Source organism: Anolis sagrei, chromosome 3 (genome assembly GCF_037176765.1).
Source record: "Anolis sagrei isolate rAnoSag1 chromosome 3, rAnoSag1.mat, whole genome shotgun sequence".
Classification (NCBI taxonomy): domain Eukaryota; kingdom Metazoa; phylum Chordata; class Lepidosauria; order Squamata; family Dactyloidae; genus Anolis; species Anolis sagrei.
The window spans coordinates 11424399-11436047 of NC_090023.1; the positions used below are offsets into that span (position 1 = coordinate 11424399).

Below are 11649 nucleotides of genomic sequence, written 5' to 3' on the forward strand. Positions count from 1 at the left end.
AGTGTGTTGCAGTCGGTGTTGTGCATATACCCTTGCATCACTTGGCATCTGATCCAGGATGAACATATGACTGGCTGGGCACAATGTCCACTGAATGGAGGGCACCTCTGGTGATATCTCAGTTTTGTATGGCCTGCTTGTCAAGTCCAACCATCTTGAAAGCAAGTGATGCTAATGGACCAAAGCAAGCAGTCCAATACGGTAGAAAGGATTAGTGATGTTCCCTCTTTCTAGCAGGAAACAACATTATATTAGAAAAGAGAAAGTCAACTTCTACCCCAGGTCATCACTAGACTCAGGAAATGATCATGGAAGTTTGTGCTCATAATAACAAAGGGATAGGTTTGCTTCCTTTTATACAAGTCACCATTTAGAAAAACTTTCTTTTCCTGGTAGGCCAGGAAAATATATAACTCGACAGAATGAACATCTCATCCACTTGGAGGAGTCCAGCTTGCCACCAGAGAAGAGGACCATTAAGACCAAACATCTCTGGTCAAATCAAATGTTTTGCTACACGCTGACCTTCAGATTCAAAAGACAAACATTCCTCAACATGGAAAAACAGAGAGAGCAAGATATCACATGGTCCTTGAGGCAATCTGTACCATCTTTCTGTTAAAACAAAACTACAACCTAAGTTCACAATCAGGTCCATTATTTCCTCCAACTTATACATTCGATCTATACCCAACATCCACAAAAAAAGAACAGGGAATCAATGAAGCTGCATCAGACATGTTATTTGGACATCAACTGACAAATCCCACTTTGTATAAAAATGTGAGGTTCAAAACATCACTCCTGCTACAAAGGTTGAGTCTTTATAGTGCCAAGTTGACAATAAATTAGGAGGCGAGGAGACATCTAGAGCAGCATCCCTAGGAAATAGAGCTGGCCTTCCCGTCTCTTCATTTGTGAGCATTTGTAAGGAGGGAACTTTGACAAACAACAGCCCCTCTATTCCAAAAAATGTACCACAGGGCCCAATCCTATAGTTCATTTCCTCAAAAGTTGGCCCCACAAAGCAATGGGACTACTACACACCCCACACCCTGGGAAGCAGGAGCATTCCAGCCCAAAGTCACATTATGATCCAGATGTAAACAGACCTCCCTGGAAGACCAAAAGTCAAGGTAAGGAAGGAGGAGGAGGAAGGGTGGAGGATGCGAAGGAAAGATATGAGAGGGAAAACAGATACACACCATCCTTCCCCACCCTGGTATGCAGCTGGAGAGGTCCTCAGATAACTTATCGATCTATCACAGACAAACTTTGGCCCTCCAGGTGTTTTGGACTTCAACTCCCACAAGTCCTAACACCCTATCAGTGTCCTGATAGATCAGGCTTGGGCAAACTTTGGCCCTCCGGGTATTTTGGACTTCAACTACCACAATTCCTATAGATCAGGTATTGGCAAACTTTGGCCCTCTGGGTATTTTGGACTTCAACTCCCACAATTCCTAACAGCCTACCGGCTGTTGGGAATTGTAGGAGTTGAAGTCCAAAATACCTGGAGGGCCAAAGTTTGCCAATACCTGATCTATCAGGACATCCCACCTCATTGATCACAATCTCCCAAGAGATCTCTTGGGAGAAGAGACTTAGGACTCAGGACATCCTGGAAAGAGAAAAGGGTCACCCATTTCCTCTCCAGAAACCATGGCTTGGATGCAGTTTTTCCTGTTGACATGGGAGAAAGAATCCTCCCCATCACCCACTTCCTTCCACGAAAGCAAAGCCCCAAATAATAATGACTGTGAGGAGAAAGCATCCTAGCTTATTGCAGACGTCTGGAAGAGGAGAGGGATGGATTGGGCTCGCCTTCTGCCTCCCCCTCCTTTCTGCCTAATCCCCTATGTATGCAATGCATAGGGGGGACCCAGTGCTTCTCTTTCTCCTTCCACGCATATATATTTTTGCCCAGGGAAGGGGATTGTCGCTGCAGAAAAAACCCCGCGGGTGGGAGAAAGCCAGCAGGAGGTGGAGAGGGAGTGGGGCAGATCTCTTACAAGCCTGGGTCGATTTTGGGTTGGGAAGAAGAAGGGATGGAGAGGAGGAGGAGGAGGAAAGGAGGAAGAGGAGGAGGAAAAGCCAAGCTTACCTTTCCCTGCAGAGGTCGACCTCTTTTTAAATATATTTCCCCACCCGTCGCCTTTGATGGTGGAGTGTGTCTTGCGGGTTGTTGCCTCGGAGGGGTTAAAAAAAAGCCCAAACTGGGAGGAGATGGGTTTGAATGGGAATATATACAAATATCTATACGTTGAAACAGTTCCCAAGCGAGATCAGCCATAGACTTCGCCCCCCATGGCGAAATCAAACGATAAAGCTTCCCAGTCCTTGCCTTTGCCCAAATAATATATATATTCAAGGATGGATCTATGGATGGAGGTGGAAGGTCCAGCTGCAGTCCGAAAGCTTGCGCCTGGCTGGCTGGTTGGTTGGTTGGTGGGTTGGTGGGCGCTGCTGCTTGTATTCCTCCCTTTTCTCTCTCTCTCTCTCTTCTCCTTCTCCTCCTTCTCCTCTCCCTCGCTCTCTTATACGTCCAGCCCTCGGAGGGAGAGGCGAGACACAAACACACACCAACCCAGAGGCAGCGAGGGAACCAGGCAGAAGGAGAGAGAGAGAGAGAGGGAGAGAGAAGGAGAGCGAGCAAACCAGGCAGGTTACATGAATGGGAGGCAGGCGCTGCAAAAAGCCCAGGCGAGCGCGCGCGCGCGCAGACACGCGTCCCCGGTCTGCACCATTCCCACGTTCGGGAGCGGGGGTGTTGGCCTGGGAGAGATTGAGACACAGAGAGAGAGAGAGAGAGAGCGGGAGAGGCCGACCAACCAACCCACCCTTTGGCCAGGATTTTGGAGAGATTGCAAAACAGCCCCTTCCCTTCTCACGCACCCCACTCAAATTCTGGTTTTGGAAGCAAAATCTACGATTTGTTTTTGCCTCATTGGGGAATGGGTTGCTGTAAGTTTTTCGGGCTGTAAGGCCATGTTCCAGAAGCATTCTCTCCTGACGTTTCGCCCGCATCGATGGCAGGCATCCTCAGACCCCATAGAATCATAGAGTTGGAAGAGATCTCATGGGCCATCCAGTCCAACCCCATTCTGCCAAGAAGCAGGAATATTGCATTCAAAGCACCCCTGACAGATGGCCATCCAGGCTCTGTTTAAAAGCTTCCAAAGAAGGAGCCTCCACCACACTCTGTGGCAGAGAGTTCCACTGCTGAACAGCTCTCACAGTCAGGAAGTTCTTCCTAATGTTCCTTCTTGTTCCATACATCAAGGGAACCACTGACCGCAGAGGGAAGCTGATGAGGAAACACAACATGCAAACAATCTACAAACCCACCAAGAAAATCCAACAAATGCTATGTTCAGCAAAGGACAAGAGGGATCCTCTCACCTCTGCAGGAGTCTACCGTATACCATGCAGCTGTGGACAAGTCTACAGAGGGACCACCAAACGCAGCATTGCCCAAACACGAATCAAGGAACATGAAAGGCACTGCAGACTACTTCAACCAGAGAAGTCAGCCATAGCAGAGCACCTGATGAACCAAACTGGACACAGCATATTATTGGAGAACACAGAAATGCTGGACCACTCTCACAACCACCATGTCAGTCTACACAGAGAAGCCATTGAAATCCACAAACATGTGGACAATTTCAACAGAAAGGAAGAGACCATGAAAATGAACAAGATCTGGCTACCAGTATTAAAAAAACTCTAAAATTACAACAGCAAAACAGCAGAGAGGAAACAACCAGGCACATCTTAACACCTCTCAACAAAGGACTTTCCCAGGCTCAGCCAGGCCTTCAAATGCTAACATTCACACCTAGCTCCAGCAGAGAAGAGCTCTTTGCCCCACCCCAGCCATTCCACAGATATATAAACCCATTGTCCTATTTCCAACAGACCTCACTACCTCTGAGGATGCTTGCCATAGATGCAGGCGAAACGTCAGGAGAAATGCCTCTAGAACATGGCCCTATAGCCCGAAAAAACCCATAAGAACCTAGTGATTCCAGCCATGAAAGCCTTCGACAATACATTAGGAAGAACTTCCTGACTGTGAGAGCTGTTCAGCAGTGGAACTCTCTGCCCTTGAGTGTGGTGGAGGCTCCTTCTTTGGAAGCTATTAAATAGAGGCTGGATGGCCATGTGTCAGGGGTGCTTTGAATGCAATTTTCCTGCTTCTTGACAGAAAGGCGTTGGACTGGATGACCCATGAGGTCTCTTCCAACTCTATGATTCTATAACTCACACTCTCTCAGCCTTGAGGTGCAACTATACTGCTGTGTAACACACACACACACACACACACCCTTTTCAATGGCAGTTAAATTGGGGTCAGAGTTGGACAGTGTCTTTAGCCTTCTGAGCAAAACATCCGGCCAAGCTACAAAGCCCATAACATTGCGCCATGGGAGTGAAAGTTGTACCAACATGCATCCAATCTACAGTGCTGATCACACATGGGTAAACTCGGGCCCTCTGGGTGTTTTGGACTTAAACTCCCACACTTCCTAACAGCCTCAGGTCCAGTAAGTAAAGAACAACACTCAAAAACAGGGGAATTCCAGACAAGAAACAAACAGGGTGAATTAATCACCTCCCAACAAAGGATTCCCCCAGGTGATAAGAATCCAGAACCTGAAAACTGCTACATCATTAAATGATAATCAAGATGGCCAATTGAAACACTTAGACTTACTTCAAACAGACAAGAAATCCTTCTCCCACTCTGGACATTGCACAGATATGTAAACCCAATTTTCCTAGTTTCCCACAGACCTCACAACTTCTGAAGATGCCTGACACAGATGTAGGTGAAACATCAGGAGAGAAAGCTTCTGGAGCATGGTCATACAGCCCGGAAAACTCACAACAACCCAGTTAAATTAGAGTCAAAGTTTGACAGTGTCTCTAGCCTTCTGAGCTAAATGTCTGGTCTAACTACAAACCTCATAAAATTGAGCCATGGCAGTTAAAATAGTGCCAATGTGCAGCCATTCTACAGTGTGGATCTGGTATGGGCCACCTTGGGTCCTCCAGGTGTTTTGGACTTCAACTCCCACAATTCCTAACAGCCTCAGGCCCTTTCCTTTTCCCCCTCAGCCGCTTAAGCGGCTGAGGGGGAAAAGGAAGGGGCCTGAGGCTGTTAGGAATTGTGGGAGTTGAAGTCCAAAACACCTGGAGGACCCAAGGTGGCCCATACCTGATTTAGATGTCCCCTGAATCCATGAAATTGCAGTCGGATTTCTAACTAGGGCTGGTTACAAGAAATGCATGATTACTCCTATCTCACAAAACAACTTCCAGAATTTCACAGCATCAGATTTCTAACTAGGGCTGGTTACAAGAAATGCATGATTGCTGCTATCTCACAAAACAACTTCCAGAATTTCACAGCATTGAGCCCTAGCAGTTCAACTGGGGTCAAAATGCATACATTCCACATTGTGGGTACATCTAAGTCAAGTTTCCAAAGAACAGCTCCAGTTAGAGCACTTTCTAGTCATCCAAACACCACGAGGATACGAGAGAGGGGATACCTGCATATGGGCCCCTCTTGTGGCCAGAACATGACTTTACAAAATGTGACTCGGCAGGATGTTGGCTTGAAGAGGGACTGAATATTTGGACTGCCAAAAGTCGTGTCCATCCCCGTGAACTCCACAGGAGCCTTATGGCATCAATGTCAGTGGGCTGGTGGTGGACCCTTCCCAAGGTTTAGTCCAGTCTTGGAATGAACTCTCCAGGTGTGGCATTCTGGGTAGCATTTCAACCGTTTCAACTGAAACTCAGCAGGGTTTAGTGGGTTTATGTTGCCAAGACAACTCCATGACAGGTTTGTCTTAGGGTTGCCGTAAGTCTAAAATGACTCAAAGGCACACAAAACAATTAACACATGCAGAGGTTGTGATTGCTTCCCACCCATCCTTTGCCTGACTGTGCTTGGTTTCTCTTTGTGTGGGGATTAGGGGTTAACTCAGGTGGTGCAATCCCTTTTTATCTTTACCAAGGTTTGGGGAACACAGTCTGGATGTTGGCTTGCTCAGCACTCCATGCAGTCATGCTGGCCACCTGACCTTGGAAGTGTCTGCGGACAATGCTGGCTCTTTGGCTTAGAAGTGGAGATGCGCACCAACCCCTAGAGTCGGACACAACTGGACTTAATGTCAGGGGAAAACCTTTGCCTTTTCCTTAGTCCCTATTAGTTCTATGCAATAGTTATGCAGCCTTGTAATTCATCCCATGCTCTTGTTCCATGGTTACAACAGTGCACTTATCCCATTCCCTTGTCCTATTGTTTACAGCCTGGCCACACCGAACAGTAGCTTATCGCCATTTGGTTGATGAATGCAGTTATTTGAGTTTTAAGTTATTGTTTATATGCCTGTATGTTTTATTCAATTGTATTTTATATTGTGCTTTATTTCATGTTTTCTTTTTAGGCACTTGTGCCATGTGTAAGCTGCCCCAAGTCCCTTTGGGGAGATGGTCATGGGACACAAGAATAAAGTAGTAGTAGTGGTTATTATTATTATCCACAGATAACCTTTGCTTTTTTTCCAGCCTTCTCTGTTATCTTTAGCCTTGAATTGTGGTTTTTAGCTTTGAATATATTTTAATGGATTTTAGCAGTGATTTTTTTATACCATTATGTTTAATTCTGTTTTAATGTTTACATATTTGTATATTTTAAATTGTGTGGTAACAGTTTTAATGTAAGCTTTGAGCCTCCTTCGGGAGAACCATAGCAGAGTATAAATAATAATAATAATAATAATAATAATAATAATAATTATTATTATTATTATTTGAAACACAACAAGATGAGTCTACAGCAGACACTCTGCTGGCTGTTGAATTTAATCACACATCGGACACTTCCCAAGTGTCTAGGACTGAGTGATATATTGGCGAATAATGCGTGCAGATCCCAGTAAGGTGGCCTTCTGCAGCTGGCAGATGGTAATTTTGTCAGTGCCAATTGTGTTTAAGTGCAGACCAAGGTCTTTACGCACTGCACCCAGTGTGCTGATCACCACTGGGACCACCTTTACTGGTTTGAATTATTATTATTATTATTATTATTATTATTATTATTTCCATTTTGGTAGCTACATTTTGAGATATATGCTCACCTTTTTTTCCTAACATGCTAAGGTTAGCTGATAAAGCAAGTTTATTTGCTCTCTTCTTTTCTCTCTTGCTGCCACACAAGCCGAGTAACTGATTTTTGGGGCAGCTGCTTCTTTGCTTTGTCTGTTGGAGGCAGGCACACGTTGCTATAATAGGATTAACTACAGTAGGATCCCATTCTTTCCCAGCTCAGGTTTTACTGTATTGTTTTGCTCATTGAACTTGTCCAAAGTTCAATTTCTGCAGCAAAGAAGCTAAGTGTAGAAGAGATGCCCAAGAATTGCTGTAGACACGAGATGCATCCAAGTACTGAAAAACAGTTTGTCCCCAGCATTCCTCCCCTTCCTTCCAATGCTAACACTGCTCAAAGTCCTCCTGGTAGAGGAAAAGGGGATGCTAGGGGTGGGACCTTAGTAGGACAGCCATGTCTCAGAGTCTGCATCGGAAACTCAGGTCCTTTCCTCTCTTCTCCACTCCACAGGTAAGAGGAAGGAAGCTTGAAGAGAGAAAACTACCTTGCAATAAGCGCAACCACATTATCCATGGACTTGATATCCATGGTTCAACTTACCTTCTGGAATATTCCCCTGGAAGATTCTGTGGGGCCCTCTAGTTTCTCAGAACTATTCTCTGATATGTTCCCAGCCCGAGTCAAAATGCATGCAGTGTTTTTCATATATTTATCTATTTATATTTATCTAAATATCTATTGAATATTTACCTATTCTATTCTGTTAGAAGCAGCTCTAGCTGATGGTGCATGATGATTACCAGAGGTCACTTGTTGTAACACTAAACTTGTAACACAACCAGAACCCAACGTATGTAACACTGAAAGTCTTTAATTTTCATGTTTAGGCTTCGAAATCATAGGTGATGGGATAGCCCTGGTCTGGCAACCCTGTCCCAAAATCAAACTTCAGAAAGAACCACTACCAAATTGTATACAGTCAGCCTTCCACATTCACCAGGGTTAGGGGCAAAGGACTCCTATGAAAGATTAAAATTGCAAATGAATTACTTACTTTTTTATGTGAGAGAACATATCTCTTGGAATTTTTAAGTCTTCCTGCATAACTCTATGGTCAACTCCAAGCAGAAGCTGATCATATAATTGCACTGGAGGACACAGAGGTTTCTAGAGAGGTCTCCAAACATCATTAGGGGAAGGTGACCTTAAAGTCATACTGGAGAACCTAGAGCAGTATTTCTTAACCGGGGTCATGGGGTGAGGGTTCAGAGGGGTCACCAAAGACCATCAGAAAACATATTTCTGATGGTCTTAGGAGCCCCTTTGGCAGAGGAGGCTGGAGATCTGCTGGAGCAGTATCTATTTATCTACTCACATTTGCATTTTTTCGAACTGCTAGATTGGCAGAAGCTGGGGCTAACAGCGGAAGCTCAACCCGCTCCCTGTATTGCAACTGGTGACCTTCCAGTCAGCAAGTTCAGCAGCTCAGAAGTTTAACTCACTGCGCCACCGGGGGCTCCAAATAGGGACTAGGCATTATCAAAAGCTTGTTTGAACAACCAAGTCTTCAAGACCCTACAGAAGGAGGACAGTGTGCGGGCCTGTGTAATCTCCCTAGGGAGGGTATTCCAAAGCTGGAGAGTCACCACCAAAAAGTCCCTTTCCCTCGTCCCCACCAACCACACTTGTGACAATGGCGAGACTGAGAGGAGGGCTTCCCAGGCAGATGTTAGAGCCCATGCCAGTTCATGGGGGTGGGGGGTGGGGGATGCGATCATGAAGGTAGGCTGGACTCGAACTGTTTAGGGCGTTATAGGTAATAACCTGCACTTTGAATTGGGACCAGAAACTTATCAGCAGCCAATTGAGCTGTTTTAGTAGGGGCATCATGTGCTCCCTATAGCTAGCTCCAGTTAGTAGCCTGGCTGCCGAGCTTTGCACCAATTGCAGTTTCGAGCCGTCTTCAATACATTTTGAAAGAAAGTTCCAAGCAATTTCTGGAAGGTTTGGATGTTTGTTTACTTATGCAAGATGTATACAGTGTTCCCCCGCTACTTTGTGGTTTGCTTATTGTTGACTCACTGTTTCACAGGTTTTTAAAAAAGTAATAAAGTAATAAAACTAGGGGAAAAACATATATCACTTGGCAGCGGCCTCCTCCTCCTCCTCACCACCTCTGCTGCTCCCCGCTCCTGCCTTGGAGAGGGCCATGCCAAAGCTCACCCTCCTCATCCTCTTCCTCCTCCTCTTCGTTGGAGGACCCTTGGGTGCTGTTGACGCCACTGCCAGGCTGGGCTGAGGCCTAGTCTTCCATGCTCCGTGCTGAGGCCTCAGCCCAGCCTGGCAATGGCATCAACAGTGCCCAAGGGGTCTCTGAGGAAGAGGAGGAGGAGGAGCCCAGGCATGGCCCTCTTTGATGGCAGCCTCCTCCTCCTCCCCACAGCTCCCTGCTCCTTCCTTGGAGAAGCAACACCAAAGCTCCCCCTTCTCCTCATCTTCCAAGGGGCTTTCAAGGAAGAGGAGGGGGAGCCTTGACGAAGCCCTCTCCGAGGAAGGAGTGGGGAACAGCAAAGGCAGCAAGGAGGAGGAAACTGCCACCGAAGAGGACCGCGCTGAGGCTCCCCGCTCCTCCTCTTCATCCTCCTCTTCCTCGGAGGCTATGCTGAGTCCCCCTTGTGGGGAGAAGGGCGGGATATAAATATATGAAATAAGGGAGGAAGTGTATGAGGAGGAGGGGGAGCCTCGGCATGGCTCTCTCTGAGGAAGGGAGCTGCAGAGGTGGTGAGGAGAAGGGGGCCACCACCGAAGAGACAAGCCCCAGGGTAAGGCCCAGTGCTTGGCTCCCCCGCCCCTCGTCCTCCTCCTCCTCATCCCTACTTTGCAGAATTTGACTTATCACAAGTGGTCCTGGAACACCTGCAATAAGCGAGAGAACACTGTACATGATATTGTTGTTTCACTTCATATGTGAAGATTGTTAGTTTTAACTACACAGTTTGCTGAAACAGGTTGAAACTTCTATCCTTTTTGGTGGCATAGGGATTGATTCTTGTTTCCACATTAGTCCATCCTTTGGTTCCATGATTTGTGTTAAAGAATAAATGCCCAAGAATGTAATGACTTATGTGAGGCATACCTGTACAGTAGACTCTCCACTTTCATGGGGATTAGGGGTGCAGGAACCCCCCAAAAGTGGGAAATTCATGAACTGGCCATGCTTCTGGATGTCAAGAAGGCCAACAAAGAGGCTTCCTTCTAAATGATCAAGTTCTCTAATTGCACCACTGTCAATTAAACCTGGTTAATGGGGTGCGGAAGAGTAGTTTAATCAGTTTTACTCAGTGAAAGGTTGCAGCCCTGTCTATAATCTGAAACAGACAATGGGGAGCAGAGAAGGAGGAGGAAAAGATGACAGAAGAGAAGGACAAACATAGGCATAGCAGTCATTTCTCAGAAGATTTCTCAGAAGAGGATAGGGCCCCCCAACCCTGTTCTAATAGCTTGTCTTTATAACTTGCATTGTAAATTACATGGTTAGAATTAGGGGTTAAAACAGGCAGGATGTACCCAACACAACTACATTAAGTAAATGGGTGAATCACTGGGGGAAGATGGGAGATTTTATTTTATTTTATTTGATGAAACGGAATTTTCTGAATACATGTCTCCACGGATTATGCTCAGAAAGACTGGGGGGGGGGGGGGGGACCCTGCCAGATGTTGAGATTATCACTTGGAAGGATTTTCGTGGCTGCTGCCGTTGTTTATTCATATTGAGGCTGCATATTAAAGGGAAGGCATTTTTTCCTCCCACTTTTTAATATTGGCAAAAATTTCTACAGAGCCACGAGGGATCAAAAAAAGGGCATCAGACTGAACAACGGGAGAACCTCGTGGCAAAGCAAATTTCTGCCTGTAGAGATTAAGCCCTGTCATTGATGTTGAGTGCTGACTACAACCATAGAGTAAAAAAAATCAAAACAGGGTTTGCATAACCTACTTTTGATTGGCCATCTGTGAGGAGGGCTTTGACTGTGTATTCCTACATGGCAGAATGGGACTGGAGGGCCCTTGTAGTCTCTTCCAAATCTGTGGCTCTATAACAAAAACATAACAGAATGATGGGCTCCTGCAAGTAAGCCAATCCAAACACTACAGGGAATATTCCAGCCTCTCCATTGCTATGTGTCAATCTAACTTGGATTTACTTTTCTTTTGGCCAATAAAGCTTAGAAGAATTGTTGTTGTTGTTGTTCATTCGTTCAGTCGTTTCTGACTCTTCAAGACCTCATGGACCAGCCCACGGCAGAGCTCCCTGTCGGCCGTCACCACCCCCAGCTCCTTCAAGGTCAATCCAATCACTTCAAGGATGCCATCCATCCATCTTGCCCTTGGTCAGCCCCTCTTCCTTTTTCCTTCCACTTTCCCCAGCATAATTGTCTTCTCTAATTACCCTATTATATTAAAACAGAGTATCACTCAATTCTGCTTCAATCAGAATCCTTCCAAAATACTGTGTCCAG

At 45.9% G+C, this 11649-nt stretch overlaps 1 protein-coding gene across 12 annotated transcripts in view; it reads right to left on the reverse strand.

Moving 5' to 3' along the window:
- The window catches only part of TENM4 (teneurin transmembrane protein 4), an 892306-nt gene extending 889601 nt beyond the window's left edge, over positions 1 to 2705 (reverse strand). For 7 of the 12 annotated variants that reach the window (XM_067466489.1, XM_067466488.1, XM_067466487.1 and 4 more), the window contains exon 1: positions 2105 to 2704. The gene's annotated coding sequence lies outside the window, so the exon portion shown is untranslated. Of the gene's footprint in view, positions 1 to 2104 lie in introns of all 12 variants that reach the window. The other 5 variants (XM_067466483.1, XM_067466479.1, XM_067466482.1 and 2 more) reach the window with 1 other exon arrangement.
- Between the last annotated feature and the right edge of the window lie 8944 nt (positions 2706 to 11649).